Source organism: Schistocerca serialis, chromosome 5 (genome assembly GCF_023864345.2).
Source record: "Schistocerca serialis cubense isolate TAMUIC-IGC-003099 chromosome 5, iqSchSeri2.2, whole genome shotgun sequence".
NCBI classification, from domain to species: Eukaryota; Metazoa; Arthropoda; class Insecta; order Orthoptera; family Acrididae; genus Schistocerca; species Schistocerca serialis.
In genome coordinates this window covers 402,551,909-402,574,685 of record NC_064642.1, presented here as the reverse complement: position 1 = coordinate 402,574,685, position 22,777 = coordinate 402,551,909, and the positions used below count along the sequence as shown (strand labels likewise).

The window sequence follows — 22,777 nt, the reverse complement described above, 5'->3', positions numbered from 1 at the left end:
TATATCTGTTTTCTACTTCAGAAGAGGAACATTGTCTGAATGCTTAAATATTTTAGCAATCTCTTTCATTGTGCCTGTTTCTATGACCTATTGCATCCTCCATGTGATGAGTAGTGATCTATTCTTTCCATCTTGTTGTTATTCCTTCCTGGACTTTCAAAATCAATTAATCCTTTATTCAGCAAAAATGTTGCCAAATAGGCCCAGCTGTACTGAGATAAAGCCTCCTCCCTTGAGAATTGTAACTTGGTAGAAAATGCCAATGTGTGTTCTTCCACTCATGATGCTACGAGTTTTCTAAGTATAGAGACAGTACTTTTAAAGCAGAACATACTATTCAGACATCTCTGTTTATGGGCTGTGTTTATGTAAACACACCAGCAGAGTTAGAATAAAATTGTCTTATGTACTGGAAATATTATTGTGAATTGTGGTTTATTTGTCTCATGATGTACATAATCTGAATCTTTTGCTTCAGATTCAGGAGACACGTCAAAATTGCAGTAAAATTTCACCATAAACACAAAACAGCTGAATTTGACAAACTGCATAATAATAATAATAATAATAATAATAATAATAGAATTTTGTTATATATACATATAATAAAATCTAACACTTAATTACCCCTTCCCAAAATTATCATTTCATCCTCTATGAATTCTTCATTTCTCCCACAGAACCTGCTGTAGCCTTGTTTTTAAAATTTCCAACTTCATATTAAATATGTTTTTGCCCATTAAGTTGTTATATATTGTCATCCCCATATACAGTGGAGTCTGTGCATATAATTTCAGCTAGTGTGTGGGTAGCAAAAAATTATTTTTATTTCTTGTGTTATAAGTGTAATTAAAATGAATCTCCTCAAAGAACTTTTGTCTTCTGTGTAGGGATATCATAATTTCATAAATGTATAAGGAGGGAACAGTTAGGATTTGTAGTTTCCACAATAATGGGTGACAAGACTCTGTTTCCTGTGCAATACACATATATCTGACAATTTTCTTTTGCAGTTTCAGTATTCGAGATACACTACTTGAACTTCCCCAGAAAATTATACCATATCTAATAACAGATTCAAAATAACTGTGATAAACAATTTTTTGTGTACTCAAGCCAGCAGAAATTTCTAGTATTTGCATTGCAAAATTGTTCGACAGGAAGTCAATAACGTGTATTCCAGATTATGTTCTTGTCCATATTTAGTCCTAGGAATTTGACTGTGTCAACTTCTTCCATAAGATGATTGTTATGTTGTATTTTAAGTTCCACACATTTTGAATGTTAGGTTTTGAAATGTACCATATGGGTTTTTGCAATGTTCGGTTTCAACCCATTTAAATGGAACAAGTTTTCTAAGGTATCCAGTGTGCTTGTGATGGAGCTCGGAATTTTTACTGTATTGTTGTCTTCAATTAAAGCAGAAGTATCATCTCCAAATAGAACTGATGGGGAATTTATATTTAGGGGTAAGTCATTTATGTAGAATAGGAACAGGACTGCCCTCAAAATGGACCCTTGAGGAACACCTTGAGATACTGTACTCCACTTAGAATAATAATTCACTGAATCTGAAGTGATAAATACCCTTTGTTTTCTGTTGTATAAGTATGATGAGAGCCAATTTAGAGCATTGTCCGTAATCCCTTATTTCTCTAATTTGTAGATAAGCATGTGGTTCATGGAGTCAAATGCTTTTATTAGATCACAGAAGATATCTGCAACTTTACTCCTCTGATCCGATGATTTGCATATCTTTTCAATAAAGTTGTTCACTGCATCCAGAGTGTTTTTTCCTGGTTGAAATCCAGATTGGTTATTTAAAATAATATCTCTTTTTTTTTTTTACAATAACATTTTTGATCTGGTTTGCAGCTACTTTCTGTAACACTTCTGACAGGGCTGGAAGAATAGAAATAGGGCAGTAGTTTTTGATGTCTTCCCTCGGCCCTTTCTTGAACTGAGATCTGACTTCAGCATTCTTCAAAACACCAAGGAAGCATCCCTGTTCAAAAGAACGGTTGAATATTTTCGTTAGGGGAGGTGCTATCCAAAATTTTTGGTGCTGGTGCTGCCGTCTGTTGTAAACCTTACCTTTGGACTAATAGTCACCATCACCCTCGAAGTAGTTCCCATCCGCACATATACACTGGTCCCAGCACTTCTGCCACTGGTCAAACATTTTCTGGAAGACTTCTTCTTTAAGAATGTTTATCACCACCAATGATGCTTCTTGAATCCTCTCTAGAGTGTCGAACCGATGACCTTTCAACTTGAGTTTCAGTTTTGGGAATAGCGCGAAGTCACAGGGAGGGTGTTTACGGTGGGTGGGGTACAACCGCCATGTTGTTTTTTGTCAAAAAGGTCCTGGTGAACAAGGACATGTGACAGGGTGCATTGTCATGACACAGCAGCCATTTCCCTAGACGCCAAAGTTCAGGCTGTCATCGCCGCTCATTTTCATGGAGCAGAATTCACTGTTTGGTTGGGTGGGACAAATTCTTTGTGCCCAATTCCCTTGGTATGAAAGAAAACGATGATCATGCTCTTCACTTTGCTCTTCACCTGTCTCGCTTTTTTGGGTGTTGGAGAGCCCGGGCTCTTCAAGTGGGATGATTGTTGCTCTCATGCTCTGTCCCCCAAACACTTGTTGAATCATTGCAAGGGTCTCCGTAGCACTTTTCCCAAGATTCGCACAGAATTTTATACACATGCACTGTTCTGTTCGCGGATCCATAGTAAAATCGCCACATACCAAACACACAGTATTATGGAAATCACTGTGGACATGCAAGACGTCCTGCCAGCTGAATGCCACTCTGCACAGTGACTCATCAGATATGCAGCTCTTGCCTCCTAGTGGTGCAAAGATCTACCACTCCTACTTTGCAGATGGCAGCACTAGTCCTGAAAATTTTGGATTCCACCTCGTATGTCAGACACTGTTTTAATCACTGTAATGGGTATCCCATCCCTTCTTGCAGAGTTTTTATTTTTTAATGATGATATAACTTCTAAGGTAACAGGTCATTAATACTGAGAAGCAACAAAATGGTATCAGTATTGTTGTAACAATAAATTATTATAAAATTTAATCATTTCAGTTTATTATTTCACAAGTGTTTCATATATAATACAAAACTTATTTGCAAGTCTAATTTATTTTTTATAACAGGAGATTTCACATTATAATCAACAGTACTTAGCTTTGTCTGTTCAGTCATTGAGAATGTTGTTGTTTACATTTGCTTACTAGAAAAAATACTACTGAGTTATTTCTATTGGGAGTATGACTGCATCTGATTTACAGAATATGAAGGGAAAATCTATTGAATAAAACTTGAAAAGCACTTTGAAGTTAAATTGCACATTTTATTCTGACAGATCTCAGCCAAAAATGAGCTAATCAACAGTTGCAGCTTCTGTGCAGACAATAGTTTTGTTTATTAATAAATAAATCTTCTGCTACCAGTCACAATGTTTCTTTATTTTACTTTTCACACGATGCATTTCGAGAAATAATTCCCATTTTCAAGAGCGTTTTTTGTGTGTATTAAGCCATTTCTTTTGATGTTGTCAGTGTGTGTGGGTCTGCTTCATTTCGTTGACTTTTACTGCATTACATAAGAAACACGTGATTTTTTAGTTGGGTATCAATTCTTTTTGTGAAGTTAGTGGCCAAATTTAGAACAATTTGTACTTACCATTAGAAAACTGTAAGTGCAAATTCTTCTAAATTTCAGCACGCCATGTAAAGCTATACTGAGGTTAGTGAGAAAAGCAATGCTAGGACTTAAAGATTGAAGTAATGTGTACCGTATTGCTTGTCTATTGTCTTTACTGGTTTTATGTATCATATATTTAATTTTATGCCACACAAAACATCAAGGTTGTAACAATGGAAAATTGTACTGAAATGCAGGAGGATCTGCAGCGAATTGACGCATGGTGCAGGGAATGGCAATTGAATCTCAATGTAGACAAGTGTAATGCACTGCGAATACATAGAAAGATAGATCCCTTATCATTTAGCTACAAAATAGCAGATCAGCAACTGGAAGCAGTTAATTCCATAAATTATATGGGAGTAGGCATTAGGAGTGATTTAAAATGGAATGATCATATCAAGTTGATCGTTGGTAAAGCAGATGCCAGACTGAGATTCATTGGAAGAATCCTAAGGAAATGCAATCCGAAAACAAAGGAAGTAGGTTACAATACACTTTTTTGCCCACTGCTTGAATATTGCTCACCAGTGTGGGATCCATACCAGATAGGGTTGATAGAAGAGATAGAAAAGATCCAATGGAGAGCAGCGCACTTTGTTACAGGAGATGATAGATAAACTCCAGCGGAAGACTCTGCAGGAGTTTCGAGAACATACCTTCACCAAAGAGTCAAGCAGTATGTTCCTCCCTCCTATGTATATCTCGCGAAGAGACCATGAGGATAAAATCAGAGAGATTAGAGCCCACACAGAAGCATACTGACAATCCTTATTTCCACGAACAATACGAGACTGGAATAGAAGGGAGAACCGATTGAGGTACTCAAGGTACCCTCTGCCACACACCGTCAGGTGGCTTGTGGAGTATGGATGTAGATGTAGATGTAGAAGTTATTAGCTAATAGGCAATAAAGAGTGCAAATTTTGTGAAGAGTTCCTGTTCTCCCAGTTACAAATAATCCCATCCAGTATTTGTGAGTTTTTTTAGACAGGGGCAGGTTGTCAAACTGGCTGACTGGGTGCAGGAGAGGCACCACAGGACTTTGTAATTTCCACTATCCTGAATATAGTATGATGGCACCCGTTACAAAATGTTACACGTTTGAGTTCCACAGAGCAAAATACAGTGACATGTGATAGAAGAATGCTGTGTGAAGAGTCGTGGCATTGCACTTTGGTATATTTAAGACCAAATAACATGTCTTACATTTTGTCAAACACATACATTTTATTTACCTGACTCTTCAGAAAGACTTGCGCTACAAAATGGACATATTTGTGAAAAGTTGATTTTTAAAACTTTTGGCCTCCTACCTCAAATGCTCAAGGGAGTAGGGGCACCATTATCTGGTATTGCCCCGGTTTGGAAATATCATCAATCCGAGGCTGATACACAGCTGTAATGGGGATGTGGGTAGTCTCATGTGAGCCGTGTTTACGTTTAGTGATTTTGCTGTTTCCTTTTCGTTTATTGCTCTCACTTCAAATGAAAACAAAATGGATTTCTGTGGCCGGGAATTAAAAGACATTCACATAATTATGGAAGGCTAAAATATGTTATTAGTTTCAGATTTTATTTAATTCCCCTTTCTGACAGTCAAGCATTAATTGCATTACAGAACAATGAAGTTATTTTTGTCGATTTGCTAAAGAAATTTAGCTTTAATTAATCTTTTCCACTGAGCCAGCCAATTTATTTGAAACAGAGCATTTAATTCCACACTATTTGCTAGTTTCAACTGTTCACTGCATTTCAAGTGCATGTTTTCAACTTCTAGCATCTGTGGCATTATGCCATAATGAAGAACCAAACATGAAATAATACAGTACAGGTACTTCAAAAAAATTTACATCAAAATCTGGACATACGAATGTACACTTTAAGCTGGATTATGCATTTTAGCATGGTTCACAAAATTCCCGTACTCTTGGAGTATCCTCTTATGTTGTGTTTCTTTTATGACATTATGTAAGATCTTTTAATGTTTTATACATACAGACATACGGACTTCCTGCGTCATTGTAGCTGCGCAAGTGTGGTAACGCTTGGTATCTGGCACTCTCTGGTAACTGCTGAAACAAACCTATTTCTAACAGCTCGCGGGAAAATATTGTGAATAGTGGTTTGCAAAGTGTTGCTTTCAAAGTAAATTTCCTTTTACGTAAGATGAATTATGTGTGAGAATGTCCAATGAATTTCTTAAATCACAGAGCATTTGACTCTCATTTAAAAATCAGGTCGTTTAGTATGATGATTTAGAATAATTTCGAGCCCAGAACATCTGACATTTATGTTGTTCTTAAAAATTTTGCTGGCACATTTGTGTGATGTATCTTAAAGTGTAACACGTGCAAAAAGGGGCAATATTATATGTGAAACCTTTTTTTTTCTTGTAGCAACACTGAGTATATTAATTTAAACCATTAACTTTTCCTGTTTGTGTGTTCGCACTTCTTAACAATAATGTTACTATTGGCTGACTACATCACGTGTCCTATGTTCTGAATATCCACTGTTGTTGGCTGGCAAGATCATGTGATGAGAGCTACGACTGGCTTACACATGCGCATCGCAATCTTGATTTCAATGCTTCGGAAAGTAATGTGCGATGTTTGCATATTTTCATATTACAAAAGTATAAATTCGAATTCCACCAGTGTACATGTTGCTGCACGTCAGACATTTTCCCAAAACATGTTTTGTTCCCTGAGTTGCTGGGAAATTCTACGCCGATGTGTAAAACCGTAACCATTCAAAAGACATAAGTTTTACTATTCCGAGGAAAAGTATACTCTCACTTAACACAGAAAAAGTGTATTTTCACCCGGGAGGAAGTGTACTTTTAACCGGGAATTCCGGGAACAATCAGGGAATTTTTTTTCCTCATCCACGTGTACATCCTGCTGTCATTACTCCACATGTAACAAGACAAAAGAATCATACTGAAGTGTCAACATAAGTGATACACAGAACAAATGATGTGAGTGGTCCAAAGTAAAAGAACACAGTGAGACTTGAGTCATGTGCATGCTTCCTGCAGCCTCTAGTGGCTGGCCCGCACTAATACAGTTGGCAGTTGATTTTAAGTGCATATGCACGGCGACATACACTTACACTCACATGCACTAGTAACAGGATAGAGCACACCTCTCCCTCGTACCAAACAAGGTGGTGTAGTGGTTAGCACACTGGATTCTCAGTCGGGAGGATGATGGTTCAAACCCACATTCAGCCATCCAGATTTAGGTTTTCCGTGATTTCCCTAAATCACTTCAGGCAAATGCGGCGATGGTTCCTTTGAAAGGGCATGACCGATTTCCTTCCCTGTTCTTCCCTAACCTGAGCTTGAGCCCTGTCACTAATGACCACATTGTCAACTGGACGTTAAAAGCTGATCTCTTTCTGTCCTCTCCGTCACGTGAATAGTGTGCCCAGGCGATGAAGAAGATGCCGGTGGGCCTATGATAGACAAATGCATCAAATCCAAAGTGGTGGAACCCAGTGCGTCGGCAAGGACAGGACGAGATGCTGGGTGAACACCAGAGCATAGGGCTGGAATGTGTGGAGACACGGGCATGCCCGAAGGCAGAGGGCATATGCGGTGCCCACTGTCAGCACCAGGGAGGAGGGTGCCATTGGCATCTCTGAATCATCATCAGCAGGCAGGTCCCAGTGCAGAGAAGATGGAAATGGGTCTGCTGGGGATGATGGCGAGGGGACTGGGGAGGCAGCCCAATTGGAACAGCAGGCTGCGGCAATGGATCCGAGGCCAGAGACAGACTGGTGTGCATTGCCAGGAAGCTCAAACCTCAGGGTGTTGCCATAGAAGAGGCAGCCAGTGGGACAGGGGTGCCTCCACAGCAGGTGACAATGGGCTTTAGGCAGAGGGCAGTGGGGCAGACTGCAATGAGGAGGCCACACCCTTGAACTGGTAGCTTCTGGCAGCGAGCGGGAGTGCAACTGAACAAACTGGCGCACCACCAGCCCGTTGGCTATATGGATGTCACAAATATGGCGTCCATGGTGGTGGACAACAGTGGTCGATATCCACTTGGGCTGGTGCACAAACTCTCATGCCCACACTGGTGAAATTGGAATGAAGTGGCCTGATGAACCCAACCACAGCAGTTGCATGAAGACTCAACAACCAAATTATTCATTTTGGACTTTAATATATGCACTAGCTGTTCCACCTTACCGGTTGATTGAGGGTGGAATGAGAGAGCCATAACATGAGGAATGCTGTGACAGGAACAAAACAAATGAAAGGTGTGAGAAATGAACTGGGATACATTATTGGAACCTAAGGTAAAAGGCAACCACTCAACAGAAAAAACCCCAAAAGCAGTTGAATTGTGGCTTCGGCTGATATCAGCACACAACCGAACAAGTAAGGAAAATGCAAAATGCATCCACAACCAAGAGGCAATAGCAATTCAAGAAGGGACCCGCAAAATCTACATGAATGCATTCCCAAGGCTGTTGTGGAGTGGGTCAGGGGTCAGAGACATCCCCAGAGCTGCCTGCTGTGGGGCACACTGCTCACAAGCTGTGACAAAATGGACAATTTTGCCATCAGTCCCTGGTCAAATAACATGTCTCCCAGCTAACAGTTCAGTGCGCCAAACTACCCAGTGGCCCCGATGGAGATGGCATAGAACTGCGTGCTGTTATGTGATGGGAATGACTACCTGGGAGAGAGGTCTTCTGTGGGTGACAGTGAAACACCATCAAAAACAGAGAGGAGATACCGTAAGGAAAGACAGTGTGTCCAAAGCCCAACCAAGTGGTTTACCTGGCCAGCCCTGTTGAACAAACTGAAGTAGCTGGTGGAGAATCGGATCAGCAGTAACAGCAGTCTGTTATGCATGAGCTTATAATTGGGAAACACTCGACTGTGGCCTGCATTTCAATATCAAGATGAAAGCAAAGCAATTCTTCATTATCAAAATTGGGATCAGGATCCACAGGAAGGTGGGACAAGGCATCTGCAATGGCATGTTTAGACATAGGTTGAAAATGGATTTCAAAATTATAGTGAGACAAGAACAGCGGCCAGTATTGTAGGCAGTGTGCTGCCATGTTAGGCAAGGAAGTATGAGGGTTACAAAAGGAAACCAAGGGTTTATGGTCAATGATAAGATGAAACTTGGAGTCATACAAAAACATGAAAATTCTGGAAAGTGTAGACTATGGCAAGAGCCCTTTTTCCACCTGAGTGTATCGCTGCTGCTCCAGAGTCAGAGATTTAGAGGCAAAAGCAGCAGGTCATTTACAGCTGTCAGCATATCAGTGCACTAGGACCATGCCGATGCTATACTGAGAGTCATCAGTCGCCAAAACTATGTGCTGGTCGGGAGAACACACATCTAAACAAGGGTTCAGTACTAGTTTGGATTTCAACATTTGATTAGAACTTTTGTAGTTCAGGACCCAGGCCCAGGTATTCATTGGACAAATATATTATACTTGAACTGACATGTTATTACATTTTCACGCAATTTGGGTGCATAGATCCTGAGACCACCTCTGGTCGTAATAACGGCCTTGATATGCCTGGGGATTGAGTCAAACAGAGCTTGGATGGCGTGTACAGGTACAGCTGTCCATGCAGCTTCAACACGGTACCACAGTTCATCAAGAGTAGTGACTGGCGTATTGTGATGAGCCAGTTGCTCAGCCACCATTGATCAGATGTTTTCAATTTGTGAGAGATCTGGAGAATGTGCTGGCCAGGGCAGCAGTCGAACATTTTCTGTATCCAGAAATGCCCGTACAGGACCTGCAGTATGCGGTCGTGCATTATCCTGTTGAAATATAGGGTTTCGCAGGGATAGAATGAAGGGTAGAGCCACGGGTCATAACACATCTGAAATGTAACATCCACTGTTCAAAGTGCCATCAATGAGAGCAAGAGGTGACCAAAACGTGTAACCAGTGGCACCCCATACCATCACGACAGGTGATGATGAATACATGCTTCCAATGTGCATTCACAGCGATGTTGCCAAGCACGGATGCGACCATCATGATGCTGTAAACAGAACATGAATGATGCTGTAAACAGAACATTAATTCATCTGAAAAAATGACGTTTTGCAATTCGTGCTCCCAGGTTTGTCATTGAGTACACTATCACAGGTGGTCCTGTCTGTGATGCAGCGTCAAGGGTAACCACAGCCATGGTCTCCGAGATGATAGTCCATGCTGTTGCAAACATCATCGAACTGTTCGTGCAGATGGTTGTTGTCTTGCAAACGTCCACATCTGTTGACTCAGGGATCGAGATGTGGTTGCACGATCCGTTACAGCCATGCGGATATGATGCCTGTCATCTCGACTGCCAGTGATATGAGGTCGTTGGGATCCAGCATGGCATTCTGTATTACCCTCCTGAACCCACCGATTCCATATTCTGCTAACAGTCATTGGATCTCGTCCAACGCGAGCAGCAATGTCGCGATACTATAAACCGCAATCGTGATAGGCTACGATCCGACCTTTATCAAAGTCGGAAACGTGATGGTACACATTTCTCCTTCTTACATGAGGCATCACAAGAATGTTTCATCAGGCAATGCCGGTCAACTGCTGTTTGTGTATGAGAAATTGGTTGGATACTTTCCTCATGTCAGCACGTTGTAGGTGTCACCACCGGTGCCAACCTTGTGTGAATGCTCTGAAAAGCTAATCATTTGCATATCACAGCATCTTCTTCGTGTCAGTTAAATTTCGTGTCTGTAGCACATCATCTTCGGGGTGTAGCAATTTTAATGGCCAGTATTGTAGTATAACAAGGCACGTAACGGGTGGGGTAATGTGGCTGCCCCAGGCAGGAATTCATGGTAATAGGTTATCTTACGAAAGGAGGCCTGAAGCTCCTTCATGGATGAGGGACGAGGCATAGATGTAACAGTGGAGATGTGGTCTGGTAGAGATCACATCCCATCCTGGGAGACTATGAACCCCAAATAAACAATAGAAGCTTAAAAGAAACTCCAGATACACCATAAGCCTGCGGACTGTAAGACAGAAAACAAAGTGCACAAATTTTTCAAGTTATTGGCTTTGGAGGTGCCCACGTCAACATTATTATCCAGATAATTAATGCAACCTGTGAGAAGCATAGTCAGTTGCTCTAAAATCATTGGAAAATAGCAGGGGCGCTATCCATTCCAAATAGGAAGGCTCAAATACTGATAGAAACCAACTTGCTGAGACTCTTGGTCCACAGGAACCTGCAGATAGGCTTCAGACAGATCAATTTTAGAAACATAGTGGCCACCTGATAATTTTGCCAACAGTTCTTCCTGGCATGGGAGAGGATAATAAGTATCCATGATCGACTGCTTGTTGACATAGTACTGAAGTAACAATAGAGGTGAAGTTTCTCTGATGGCTTCTCAACTACAACCAGCAGAGATAATGATTCACTAACCATAACAGATTGCACCACCCCTAGAGATTGAAGACTGTCCAATTCTGCTTGCACTTGTTCTTTCAGGACAACAGAAATCAGATGTGCACGACAAAAGCAATGCCAGGCCGTGGGTTTCAAAGAACTTTGAGGAGAAAAATTCATAGCACACCCTATAACTTCCAAAAACAAGTCTGAAAACTCCTCACACAGAGTTTTCAATTGAGATTATGGTACACACCAACACCAGCTTTTCTAAAGGATCCTTCCCACTAACACCAGCTTTTCTGAATTGCACAGGTGGGAACTGTCCCTGCAATACATCCTACATTCCCGTAACCCTCCTGGCCTCAACCTTTGTTAGTCACTGTCCTCACCCATCCTGCCCCTTCCCTGTTCCCATTCCAGCACTACACAGCCATCACTCCACCACCTCACCCAGTCTTTTTATTTCTCTCCTTTTCCGCTACTTCCCTCCTCCCTTCCCACCTCTCCCCTGCCCTCCACCTAACCTGCAGCATTATTATCTGCCACCCCCACCATACTGCCTATCCCCCTCCCCGCCCCACCCTCTTTCTTACCCCCACCTAGTCGCTACTCCTATCATGCGGTGGTGCTGCTGCTTGCAGTGTAGTTTCAGTTGCCTGAGACTGAAGTCATGAGTGTGAGTTGCATTTGCGTGAGTGTGTGTTTGCATATGTGTCTATTGTTGATGAAGGCTTTAATGGCCGAAAGCTTTAATTGTGAGAGTCTTTTTGTTCTGCCTATCTGTGACTCAGCGTCTCAGCTATATGGTGAGTAGCAACATTCCTTCTCATAACATTGTTACAAAGGAAACTTCACATGCACTTGTGTGCCATTGCTCCTACCACTCTGCCCTTGCTCCCCACTCCACAAAGATCACACACCTTTAATCATATTGAGCACATCTTGGAAGTCATCAAGCAACATGAGCACTTTTCAACCCATCTTCACTTAATGCCTGTAAGTTTTGGATAATTGAGTGGTCAGTAGCAGCAGCAGCAGGAGTAGCAGGAGTAGTAGTAGTAGTTGTTGTTTTATGTATCCATGGGGCACTTTTACAAGGATATTGGACATGTCATGGCTTATATTGTAGGAATGAAATTGTACTTTATATATAAAGCCATTTACTTATTTACTGGTCTAGTTTCATTAGTATAGGTCACGTAGCCTAATAGTAGGTACCATCCTGGCTTTTGCCTGAAGTAACTTTGGCAAACTACAGAAAACCTAAAGCAGGATGCCTGGATGGCAATTTTAGAGCCTCCATCCTACTAAATACAGGGCCGAATCAAACAATGGAAAATACAGGATGGAATAAAGACAATATTACAAAAAAAATGTAGCTCACACACACACACACACACACACACACACACACACACACACATACACATACACACAACAAGTGTCTCTGGCTGCTGGGGCAGTGCATTGAAAACAGCGCATGTAAAAATGCTAGTAATACTTTGTTCATTCATTTCTCAACATCAGTCACTGTATGCTTTATGTGCACATATTTCATTAAGGAAATGGCTAGTTCTTCACTGTTTACTATTTCTGAATACCAATCACTGCATGTGCTACACACACTTTGTACACACTATTAACTAATGTCAGGACCTAGACGAAGATCTTCCATTCCAGTTTCATTCAATGCAACTATCCGTTTTTTGCCTGTAAAGCCTAGTCAGTATCCCTCTGTTATGAGTGAGATGATGTCCACAGATACAGGATAAGATGTTAGTATAAAACTTTGAAGAGATTTAGTGTAACATTTTCCAGAAAAAAGAGAAAGAAATAGAGCAAAAACGTTTTGTAAAATTATAGGAGTGCTTCATTATTACTTACTTATTTGGCTTTTTTTTCACCAAAACTCTACACTGTGTTACCCAAGTAACTTTCCCTGTATAGGATATGTGGTTAAGAGGTAGTTTTCAGCTGACTTTTTAAATAAGTTTGTTTTAGTAATTTCTTTAATATCCTTTGGCAATTCAATGTATAATTTTATTTCTTGATAGAAAATGCTCTTTCGAGTTTTATATTTAGTCCCCTTTTGCAACTGTAAGTTCAGTTTGGATCTTGTTCCACACTCACCAACTGGTCTGTTTTCACAGTAATTATGAGAGTTTTTTATGTGGAAAACTAACTGATAGAAATACTGTACTTACATGAATAAAGCCCCCCCGTGAACCATGGACCTTGCCGTTGGTGGGGAGGCTTGCGTGCCTCAGCGATACAGATAGCCGTACCGTAGGTGCAACCACAACGGAAGGGTATCTGTTGAGAGGCCAGACAAATGCGTGGTTCCTGAAGAGGGGCAGCAGCCTTTTCAGTAGTTGCAGGGGCAACAGTCTGGATGATTGACTGATCTGGCCTTGTAACACTAACCAAAACAGCCTTGCCGTGCTGGTACTGCGAACGGTTGAAAGCAAGGGGAAACTACAGCCGTAATTTTTCCCGAGGGCATGCAGCTTTACTGTATGGTTAATGATGATGGCGTCCTATGGGTAAAATATTCCGGAGGTAAAATAGTCCCCCATTCAAATCTCCGGGCGGGAACTACTCAAGAGGACGTCGTTATCAGGAGAAAGAAAACTGGCGTTCTACGGATCGGAGCGTGGAATGTCAGATCCCTTAATCGGGCAGGTAGGTTAGAAAATTTAAAAAGGGAAATGGATAGGTTAAAGTTAGATATAGTGGGAATTAGTGAAGTTCGGTGGCAGGAGGAACAAGACTTTTGGTCAGGTGAATAGAGGGTTATAAATACAAAGTCAAATAGGGGTAATGCAAGAGTAGGTTTCATAATGAATAAAAAAAAAATAGGAATGCGGGTAAGCTACTACAAACAGCATAGTGAACACATTATTGTGGCCAAGATAGACATGAAGCTCACACCTACTACAGTAGTACAAATTTATATGCCAACTAGCTCTGCAAATGACGAAGAAATTGAAGAAATGTATGATGAAATAAAAGAAATTATTCAGATAGTGAAGGGAGACAAAAATTTAATAGTCATGGGTGACTGGAATTTGGTAGTAGGAAAATGAAGAGAAGTAAACATAGTAGGTGAATATGGATTGGGGCTAAGAAATGAAAGAGGAAGCCGCCTGGTAGAATTTTGCACAAAGCACAACTTAATAATAGCTAACACTTGGTTCAAGAATCATAAATGAAGATTGTATACATGGAAGAAGTCTGGAGATACTGACAGATTTCAGATAGATTATATAATGGTAAGACAGAGATTTAGGAACCAGGTTTTAAATTGTAAGACATTTCCAGGGGCAGATGTGGACTCGGACCACAATCTGTTGGTTATGACCTGTAGATTAAAACTGAAGAAACTGTAAAAAGGTGGGAATTTAAGGAGATGGGACCTGGATAAACTAAAAGAACCAGAGGTTGTACAGAGTTTCAGGGAGAGCGTAAGCGAACAAATGGCAGGAATGGGGGAAAGAAACACAGTAGAAGAAGAATGGGTAGCTTTGAGGGAGGAAGTAGTGAAGGCAGCAGAAGAAATATTAAATTTGATTGATGAAAGGAGAAAATATAAAATTGCAGGAAATGAAGCAGGCAAAAGGAATACAAACGTCTCAAAAATGAGATCAACAGGAAGTGCAAAATGGCTAAGCAGGCATGGCTAGAGGATAAATGTAAGGATGTAGAGGCTTATCTCACTAGGGATAAGATAGATACTGCCTACAGGAAAATTAAAGGGACCTTTGGAGAAAAGAGAACCACGTGTATGAATATTACGAGCTCAGATGGAAACCTAGTTCTAAGCAAAGAAGGGAAAGCAGAAAGGTGGAAGGAGTATATCGAGGGTCTATACAAGGGTGATGTACTTGAGGACAATATTATGGAAATGGAAGAGGATGTAGATGAAGATAAATGGGAGATAGGATACTGCATGAAGAGTTTGACAGAGCACTGAAAGAGCTGAGTCGAAACAAGGCCCCGGGAGTAGACAACATTCCATTAGAACTACTGACGGCCTTGGGAGAGCCAGTCCTGACAAAACTCCACCGTCTGGTGAGCAAGATGTATCAAACAGGCGAAATACCCTCAGACTTCAAGGAGAATATAATAACTCCAATCCCAAAGCAAGCAGGTGTTGACAGATGTGAAAATTACCGAACTATCAGTTTAATAAGTCACAGCTGCAAAATAATAACGTGAATTATTTACAGACGAATGGAAAAACTAGTAGAAGCCGACCTAGGGGAAGATCAGTTTGGATTCCGTAGAAATATTGGAACATGTGAGGCAATACTGACCCTACGACTTATCTTAGAAGCTAGATTAAGGAAAGGCAAACCTATGTTTCTAGCATTTGTAGACTTAGAGAAAGCTTTTGACACTGTTGACTGGAATACTTTCTTTCAAATTCTGAAGGTGGCAGGGGTAAAATATAGGGAGCGAAAGAGTATTTACAATTTGTATAGAAACCAAATGGCAGTTATAAGAGTCGAGGGGAATGAAAGGGAAGCAGTGGTTGGGAAGGGAGTGAGACTGGGTTGTAGCCTCTCCCCGATGTTATTCAATCTGAATATTGAGCAGGCAGTAAAGGAAACAAAAGAAAAATTCGGAGTAGGTATTAAAATCCATGGGGAAGAAATAAAAACTTTGAGGTTTGCTGATGACATTGTAATTCTGTCAGAGACAGTAAAGGACTTGGAAGAGCAGTTGAACGGAATGGATAGTGTCTTGAAAGGAGGATATAATATCAACATCAACAAAAGCAAAACGAGGATAATGGAATATAGTCGAATTAAGTTGGCTGATGCTGAGGGTATTAGATTAAGAAATGAGACACTTAAAGTAGTAAATGAGTTTTGCTATTTGGGGAGCAAAATAACTGATGATGGTCGAAGTAGTGAGGATATAAAATGTAGACTGGCAATGGCAAGGAAAGCGTTTCTGAAGAAGAGAAATTTGTTAACATCGAGTATAGGGTTGGGTTGTTTGGGGAGGAGAACAGACAGCGAGGTCATCGGTCTCATCGGATTAGGGAAGGAAGTCAGCCGTGCCCTTTCAAAGGAACCATCCCGGCATTTGCGTGGAGCGATTTAGGGAAATCATGGAAAACCTAAATCAGAATGGCCGAACGCGGGATTGAACCATCGTCCTCCCGAGTGCATCGAGTATAGATTTAAGTGTCAGGAAGTCGTTTCTGAAAGTATTTGTATGGAGTGTAGCCATGTATGGAAGTGAAACATGGACGATAAATAGTTTAGACAAGAAGAGAATAAATGCTTTTGAAATGTGGTGCTACAGAAGAATGCTGAAGATTAGATGGGTGGATCACATAACTGATGAGGAGTTGTTGAATAGGATTGGGGAGAAGAGAAGTTTGTGGCACAACTTGACTAGAAGAAGGGATCGGTTGGTAGAACATGTTCGTAGGCATCAAGGGATCACCAATTTAGTATTGGATGGCAGCGTGGAGGGTAAAAATCATAGAGGGAGACCAAAAGATGAATACACTAATCAGATTCAGAAGGATGTAGGTTGCAGCAGGTACTGGGAGATGAAGCAGCTTGCACAGGATAGAGTAGCATGGAGAGCTGCATCAAACCAGTCTCAGGACTGAAGACCACAATAACAACAACAACAACACATGAATAAAGGTAACAATTCACCAAATAGTAGAGACTTGTAGTTGTTAACATGCGCACAGAGAAACTGAAAACTTTGCTAGTGTTTGAACAAATCCTTTTTTTAGGCTAGAGTACACAAACACACGCACACACACACCCATGCATACCTGCTCAGCTATGCTGTGTCGATTGAACACTCTGTACAAGGACTGCAGTAATGCAGCTTGCCTGGGGCTAGGGGTTGTGTTTGGTGGACAGGGTGAGCAAAGAAGTTGGAATGGGAGGGAGAGAGGGGAACCAGTCTTTGATAGCGCAGAGGGAGGCAGCAGGTGCGCTAGCACAGCTAAGTTCATACAGTGTGCAATGATGATTATGTAGAGGAATTGATTGGATGGAGTGACAAAGAGAGGAAGGAAATATGGCTTGGGTGCAGGATGAGTGAAGTTAGGGTCCTCAGACAGGGTGGGGAAGGAATAGGGCAGGGGGCTAGCAGAGATCAAGGCCAGAAAGATTTGGGAATGGAAGATTTGTTGCAGGACACCTCCCATCTATATACACTGACGGAAGAAAAGAATCTCAGTACCAAGAAGGAGTTGTGCGACATAAACAAAAGTTTATCTGAAAGATGATGTCTATTCAAATTTTACGCTTGTCACATAAGAGTGGTGCTAGTAGCACCACTATGAGGATGCAAATCAGGTTGGCTTTAAATGCATACTGTAATAGGCATGAGCATTAGTTACCTTTGAGACTGAACAGGCAAGTTGCCTTCAAGGCAACAAAGATGCCATTATCAACACCTCACTGAATCTGAAGGAGGTTGTGTAATAGGGCTATCAGAAGCTGGATGTTCCTTCTGCAATAATGCAGAGAGTCTTGGCAAAAATGTAGCCACTGAACATGGTTGCTGGCAGTGGTGGTCAGAGGAATATACAGTCGCAAGAAAACCGAGCTCCAGACAGCCACGGGGCACTACCGAAAGGGAAGGGCATCATGTATGGTGTATGACTCTGGTGCATTGTACTGCAACTGCAGCAGCAATCTGAGCAGTAGTTGGCACCACACTGATACAACAAACTCTTACTAATAGGTTACTTCAAGGACAGCTCTGAGCTAGATGTCCTGTAGCCTGCATTCCATTGGCCTAAAACCGCTACCTGGAACCTCAATGGTGTAAGGCAGAATGGGGATCTGTTGTGTTTTCCAACAAAAGCTGGTTCTGCCTTGGTGCCAGTGACGGCCATGTGTTGGTTGGGAGGAGGCCAGCTGAAGGCCTGCAACCAGCCTGTCTCCATGCTAGACATTTTGGACCTACATGTTGAGTTACGGTCAGGGATGTAATTTCGTATGACGGCAGGAGAACTCTCGTAGTTACGCCACTCACCATGACAACAAATTTGTATGTCAATCTGGTCTTTTAACCGGTTGTGTGCCATTCATGAGCATCATTCCAGAGGGGTGTTTCCCAACAGAATAATGTTTCCCCACATGCCGCTGTGCAACCCAACATGCCGTACCGAGTTTCAACATGTTGTCTTGGACAGCTTGATCCCCAGATTTGTCTCCAATTGAGAACACACGTGACATAATTGGATGGCAACTCCAGCGTCATCCACAAATAGCATTAGCTGCCCCTGTATTGACTGACGAAGTGTGACAAGCATGGACATCTACATCCATACTCCGCAAGCCACCTGACGGTGTGTGGTGGAGGGTACTTTGAGTACCTCTATCAGTTCTCCCTTCTATTCCAGTCTCGTATTGTTCGTGGCAAGAAAGATTGTCGGTATGCCCTGTGTGGGCTCTAATCTCTCTGATTTTATCTTCTCGGTCTCTTCACGAGATATACGTAGGAGGGAGCAATATACTGCTTGACTCCTCAGTGAATGTATGTTCTCGAAACTTCAACAAAAGCCCGTACCGAGCTACTGAGCGTCTCTCCTGCAGAGTCTTCCACTGGGGTTTATCTATCATCTCCGAAACGCTTTTGCGATTACTAAATGATCCTGTAACAAAGTGCGCTGCTCTCCATTGGATCTTCTCCATCTCTTCTATCAACCCTATCTGGTATGGATCCCACACTGGTGAGCAATATTCAAGCAGTGCGCAAAAAAGTGTACTGTAACCTACTTCCTCTGTTTTCAGATTGCATTTCCTTAGGGTTCTTCCAATGAATCTCAGTCTGGCATCTGCTTTACCGACCATCAACTTTATATGATCATTCCATTTTAAATCACTCCTAATGCCTACTCCCAGATAATTTATGGAATTAACTGCTTCCAGTTGCTGACGTGCTATATTGTAGCTAAATGATAAAGAATCTTTCTTTCTGTGTATTCACAGCACATTACACTTGCCTACATTGAGATTCAATTGCCATTCCCTGCACCGTGCGTCAATTCGTTGCAGATCCTCCTGCATTTCAGTACAATTTTCCATTGTTACAACCTCTCGTTATAATAGAGCATTATCCACAAAAAGCCTCAGTGAACTTCCGATGTTATCCACAAGGTCATTTATGTATATTGTGAATAGCAACGGTCCTACGACACTCCCCTGTGGCACACCTGAAATCACTCTTACTTCGAAACACTTCTCTCCATTGAGAATGACATGCTGCGTTCTGTTATCTAGGAACTCTTCAATCCAATCCCACAATTGGTCTGATACTCCACATACTCTTACTTTGTTCATTAACGACTGTGGGGAACTGTATCGAACACCTTGTGGCAGTCAAGAAACACGGCATCTACCTGGGAACCCATGTCTATGGCTCTCTGAGTCTCGTGGACTAATAGCGTGAGCTGGGTTTCACATGATCGTCTTTTTCGTAACTCATGCTGATTCCTACAGAGTAGATTTCTAGTCTCCAGAAAAGTCATTATACTCGAACTCAATAGGTGTTCCAAAATTCTACAACTGATCGACGTTAGGGATATAAGTCTATAGTTCTGCACATCTGTTCGACGTCCCTTCTTGAAAACGGGGATGGTCTGTGCCCTTTTCCAATCCTTTGGAATGCTACGCTCTTCTAGAGACCTACGGTACACCGCTGCAAGAAGGGGGGCAAGTTCTTTCGCGTACTCTGTGTAAAATCGAACTGTTATCCCATCAGGTCCAGCGGCCTTTCCTCTTTTTAGCGATTTTAATTGTTTTTCTACCCCTCTGTCATCTATTTCGATATCTACCATTTTGTCATCTGTGCGACAATCTAGAGAAGGAACTACAGTGCAGTCTTCCTTTGTGGAAAAGCTTTGGAAAAAGACGTTTAGTATTTTGGCCTTTAGTCTGTCATCCTCTGTTTCAGCACCATTTTGGTCACAGAGTGTCTGGACATTTTGTTTTGATCCACCTACTGCTATGACATAAGACCAAAATTTCTTAGGATTTTCTGCCAAGTCAGTACATAGAACTTTACTTTCAAATTCATTGAACGCCTCTCGCATAGCCCTCCTCACACTACATTTCGCTTCGCGTAATTTTTGTTTGTCTGCAAGACTTTGGGTATGTTTATTTTGCTGCGAAGTTCCCTTGCTTCCATAGCAGTTTTCTAACTTGGTTGTTGAACCACGGTGGGTCTTTTCCATCTCTTACGATCTCCATTCCCCAAAATGACATCCAGCACCTGTACAACACAATGCGTGCACACACATTTGCATGCTTGCATTCAACATTCTGGTGGCTACTCTGGTTATTAATGTAGCAGCATTTCATATTTGCTGTGGCTTATCTTGCGCTTACATTAACCTGTAAACATGCAGTGTTAATCTCTTAAATATGTTACCGAGAGAAATGTATTCCATGTAAAATGTTGCACAGAAATTGCAGCAGAGCTGGTATATGACATGACTACTTTCACAGGTGGCCCTGTCCCAGATAGAATGGGATAAGCTTGTGAAAGGTCTCATGTAGGAAAGCTTTCCATTACCACATTTATGTGATGTAGTTAAACTCTCAAAAGTTTTTAGCAGACGTTTGCAGTGAGCCTAATGACTGTTTTAGTTAGTATTCTTATGGCCCTTTAATGTAATTTGAAAACATTTTAATAGTTTATGCATTTGTTCCTCTAAAAAGAATTCCATAGCTAAGAATTGTATGTTACCTGCTTATGAAAAATATGTAACTGAAAGGCACTGGCTATTAACAATGACAACATGAAACTAAGAATAATAATGTGATAATGATGGTCTGTTCACAAGGATGTTTACATATTCACAATACTTCAATGGACAATTAGTATTTGTTTCTAGAACCCTTGTGTTTGTTAGACAATATATATAGGTACCAGTTCAACTTAATTTGACATTTCCATTTTCCTTCTTCAAACTGAAATTCATGACATTTATTTTCTTTGTGTTTGGTATAATTCTATCCCACATGGACCAGTTGAAAATTTTCCTTGGAAGTTCAGACTTATTTTTCTCTTATCTCTACGCTGTGTACAATATCTGCGACATATGTTTGGAACTGGTTATTAGCTGCCCAATCAAGGATCTGGACAGCTGACAATCCTTGTGAAAACAACACCATAATGCATCACTCCCATCATCAGGATGAAATGGAGTGCTACATGCTACTAGATAGGTGCTTCTCATTAAATTTCTTGAGAGCTTAATATCTGCAGAATTTCTTCCTGTGATACTATTGTTTGACCCTCTGATGTGTGTGACCATGAGTGATTTGTTAAGCTTTTGTATATGTAATATTGGTTTTATGAGGAATACAGTAGACCGTCGATTATCCGAACGTCGGTCAACCGAACGACCGCTTAACCGAACTGTGTACTTGCTTGCACCTGTTACTGTCCCACCCTACCATCCATCATCCCCCTCACTCCCAAAGCAAGTTTCCCACAGTAGTCGCCGCACTGGGCACCGCTGGTGGAACATTGCTTCTAATGGGGCCTTCACAAGGCGCTGCTGACCGGCCAAGCCACCAGTCGCTGTGTTTCAACAATCAGCACACTTCTGTCGGCTTGGCAATGGCAGTAGAAGTAGCAGCAGTATCAAAGCTGTTCACAGCAACAGCTGCGCGAGCTTAGAGTTGAGGCATGCCGCTCCACGCAGTTTGAAGGTTTGCGCACCCCAAAGAAGAGCTTCTCACGGTGCAAACAGTCACCTTCTGTTCTCTGTTACGACCACTTGTGTGCTGCTGCGTGAAGAAGTGAACTTGACGATACAAAATGCTTAAATGTAAATGTGTTGTCCTTTCTATGAGGGACAAGTACGAGATTATTACTATATATTCCTACTGAAGTTGCCTTTGTATATTACTTTGTAATACTAAAAGATATGCTTGTTTTTTATGAATAAATTTACTGTTCAGTACTTCTTTTTGGCAAATAAACATGTACAGTTCGATTATCCGAACAAACCAGTTTTCCGAACACCCATGTCCCCCAATTACTTTGGATAATCGACACTCTACTGTATTTCAATATTCTTGCTTGCCTGGCTGATTTAGAGCTTGATGGTTGACTTGTGTTCATTAAAAAAATGGGCAAACTTTGTGATTTTAAGCTGATTGATTGAGGTTGGTTACCAGCCCGTCTCTTACCGTACTGTATTTTTCGTTTCTTTTCTCTTTCTCTTTCCTTTTCGTATTTTCTTTTCAGAAACAAATTTTAATGTTTTATTCCAGAATAGTTTATGTACTTTATCTCTTTAATCCGTAATCTAAGTTTTGTGGATGTTGTCTGTATTATGATGAGTGTTGTGAGAGTTTATCTGTGTTCATTTCAGTTTTCCTCTCAGATGGGTTCGATAGGGAACTTACTTGCCCTGCATAAGAGTGATTTGCGTGTAGATGGCATGTGTTGAATAGTTTAATATGGTGAAGTTAGGGCTTGTCATATTTCTGTGTTTGCTGATACCTAACCTCTGGTTTAAATGAGAGTATTATTTTGCCATCTGTTCAGTATGATGCAATGAATGATTTTAAATGACCATAGTTTAATATGGTGAAGTTAGGGCTTGTCATATTTCTGTGTTTGCTGATACCTAACC

At 41.2% G+C, this 22,777-nt stretch overlaps 1 protein-coding gene across 2 annotated transcripts in view; it reads left to right on the top strand.

The window, feature by feature from the left end:
* Positions 1-22,777, top strand: part of LOC126481310 (putative glycerol kinase 5) — a 380,514-nt gene that overhangs the window by 355,742 nt on the left and 1,995 nt on the right. The window lies entirely within an intron of this gene.